The sequence below is a fragment of the Epinephelus lanceolatus genome, chromosome 17 (assembly GCF_041903045.1).
Source record: "Epinephelus lanceolatus isolate andai-2023 chromosome 17, ASM4190304v1, whole genome shotgun sequence".
Taxonomy (NCBI): domain Eukaryota; kingdom Metazoa; phylum Chordata; class Actinopteri; order Perciformes; family Serranidae; genus Epinephelus; species Epinephelus lanceolatus.
The window spans coordinates 6,985,158-6,988,768 of NC_135750.1; positions in this window are offsets into that span (position 1 = coordinate 6,985,158).

A 3,611-nucleotide genomic window follows, 5' to 3' on the forward strand; every position below is an offset into this window, starting at 1 on the left:
CACTAAGTCTTTGGTTCTCTGGTGTTCAGGATGTGAGTGTGTGTGGTTGTGTGAAATGCAATTAGAGCGTCACATAGGGCAGTGAAGGCGTGGATGAACAGAAGGTGGAGCTGTCAGTTCAACACCTCCCTACTTGGCTCCATTTATCTCTGTCTGCCTCTCTCTGTTTCTGTGCCTCACTCTCCCTCGTTCTAGCTCCTACCTGCATTTGGCTATATTCGTCCGTACATGCGCTCTGTGTCTCTCAGCATCACTGCTGACTGTGTAGTGTGGTGACAGAGGCAGTCTTTGCCAAGTCAAATCCCCCCTCAGTCACGACTCTGTGATAGAGATAGTGTGAGTCACAACCACAGCCGCACATACACACCAAAAAAAATGTGAGCGCAGCACCAAACTACATGCTAAAAGATGCCCTTTTTATATTTTCTTCTGTCCTTTATTTAGCAGGGAAAAGACACATCTGACCAGTGGTATAATGTAAAATGTTTTCTAAAATAATTAGGCTATGTAAAATTGATTGATAGAATAGGATAGAACAAAAGAAAGACAGCTGTCATTCAAATTCATTCTTCTTTCTTTATTTTTTTTTCAATTGAACATTTAATTGAATTTAACATGCTACATGTCATGCAGGGTGTGAAATCTCTACAAATACAGAGCAAAATGATAGTCAACCTTGATGAAGACAAAGAAAAATAAATAAAATAGACTAGGGGGACATTTGTATATAAATAAATAGGAATTATAAAGAATAGTTTAATAAATTAAAATACCAGGCATACAAAATTTGACAAACTGGAGCAAAGAAATTGAGATCCAAAGCAAGGACCATAATTCAAAACAAGTTTTGTGCGATAGTGTGAAAATCAACACAATAGATGTCTTGAAGTCCTGCTATAGTGACGAGAAAAACTGCTTGAAGTCATTTATAAAGCAGCTACAGGAGGGCTTACTATTCCTCTGCTTGGGACAATAAATAGGGTCAGATGGGGTAAGATGCCCCCACCCCCTTAATTACTCTCCTAACCAATATATGGCACTAAGTCAACTCTGAAGACTTGTGGTTAATGGCTATGCTACAGTAAACAGTGACATTTCATCTGAGCTGCTGCATTCTTTATCTTTTATTCACTGACAAATACTGATATATTAAGTTGTACATAAAATGCTGTGATACATATCTCTAGTCCATTTATGTTTTGTTCCACTAGTACAAGTGACAAAGTACCCTCTTAAAGTCTGCTAGATGGTGTGAATGTAATACTACATACTGTCCCCACTAGGACCATAACTGAGACGAACCAGCTGATATACACCACAGCAACAGTGATCCTAGAGATGCTGGGCTACAAGATGAACACGATGAGCCACAAAGAGCGTTAATATACAGTACAGGCCAAAAGTTTGGACACACCTTCTCATTCAATGTGTTTTCTTTATTTTCATGACTATTTACATTGTAGATTCTCACTGAATGCATCAAAACTATGAATGAACACACGTGGAGTTATGTACTTAACAAAAAAAGGTGAAATAACTGAAAACATGTTTTATATTCTAGTTTCTTCAAAATAGCCACCCTTTGCTCTGATTACTGCTTTGCACACTCTTGGCATTCTCTCCATGAGCTTCAAGAGGTAGTCACCTGAAATGGTTTCCACTTCACAGGTGTGCCTTATCAGGGTTAATTAGTGGAATTTCTTGCTTTATCAATGGGGTTGGGACCATCAGTTGTGTTGTGCAGAAGTCAGGTTAATACACAGCCGACAGCCCTATTGGACAACTGTTAAAATTCATATTATGGCAAGAACCAATCAGCCAACTAAAGAAAAACGAGTGGCCATCATTACTTTAAGAAATGAAGGTCAGTCAGTCCGGAAAATTGCAAAAACTTTAAATGTGTCCCCAAGTGGAGTCGCAAAAACCATCAAGCGCTACAACGAAACTGGCACACATGAGGACCGACCCAGGAAAGGAAGACCAAGAGTCACCTCTGCTTCTGAGGATAAGTTCATCCGAGTCACCAGCCTCAGAAATGGCAAGTTAACAGCAGCTCAGATCAGAGACCAGATGAATGCCACACAGAGTTCTAGCAGCAGACCCATCTCTAGAACAACTGTTAAGAGGAGACTGCGCCAATCAGGCCTTCATGGTCAAATAGCTGCTAGGAAACCACTGCTAAGGAGAGGCAACAAGCAGAAGAGATTTGTTTGGGCCAAGAAACACAAGGAATGGACATTAGACCAGTGGAAATCTGTGCTTTGGTCTGATGAGTCCAAATTTGAGATCTCTGGTTCCAACCACCGTGTCTTTGTGAGACGCAGAAAAGGTGAACGGATGGATTCCACATGCCTGGTTCCCACTGTGAAGCATGGAGGAGGAGGTGTGATGGTGTGGGGGTGTTTTGCTGGTGACACTGTTGGGGATTTATTCAAAATTGAAGGCACACTGAACCAGCATGGCTACCACAGCATCCTGCAGCGACATGCCATCCCATCCGGTTTGCGTTTAGTGGGACGATCATTTATTTTTCAACAGGACAATGACCCCAAACACACCTCCAGGCTGTGTAAGGGCTATTTGACCAAGAAGGAGAGTGATGGAGTGCTGCGGCAGATGACCTGGCCTCCACAGTCACCGGACCTGAACCCAATCCAGATGGTTTGGGGTGAGCTGGACCGCAGAGTGAAGGCAAAGGGGCCAACAAGTGCTAAACACCTCTGGGAACTCCTTCAAGACTGCTGGAAAACCATTTCAGGTGACTACCTCTTGAAGCTCATGGAGAGAATACCAAGAGTGTGCAAAGCAGTAATCAGAGCAAAGGGTGGCTATTTTGAAGAAACTAGAATATAAAACATGTTTTCAGTTATTTCACCTTTTTTTGTTAAGTACATAACTCCACGTGTGTTCATTCATAGTTTTGATGCCTTCAGTGAGAATCTACAATGTAAATAGTCATGAAAATAAAGAAAACGCATTGAATGAGAAGGTGTGTCCAAACTTTTGGCCTGTACTGTACATTGTTTAGTTTTTGTCTGTTTTTTTGTTTTTGTGATGATATAGTAATGCTGTTTGTTTGTGTATTGGTTGTGTATTATGTAATCACCACCTTCTTACACCAAACTTCATTTCTAAATGCAAAAAGTAAAAAGGAATGAAAGAAAGAATAAATAACATTGCAAATGAGAAATAAAAGAGAGAGGAAAAGGGGAAAGATCTCCACTAAGGGTGGTGGTTGGATTTTAAAAATAAAAGTCATATCATTTTTTTTTTTTAATTGTATTTTTTAATTTATTTAAAGTAAAAGACTTTGTTCTGCAGGGGTCATCTTCCTCCACCTTACCCTGTGGTATTTACCCATAAGTAAGATTATATTTATTATGTCAGAGACAGATGAATCCAAATTATCCATATGATGTGAGAGATATCAAATGCTGGAGTGCCATTAATCTTCAGCGATAACCATTTTTTCTATCAGTCCAGATTCATTCAATTCCAGCTGTGTTGATCAGGATGCGCTTGGTGGCCCTGTGGTGACGTCACCCACTTTAGGCGGTCACTCAGATTGCCTGCACAGAATACCGGCGTGCATGCGCGCGCGTTTGTGTGTA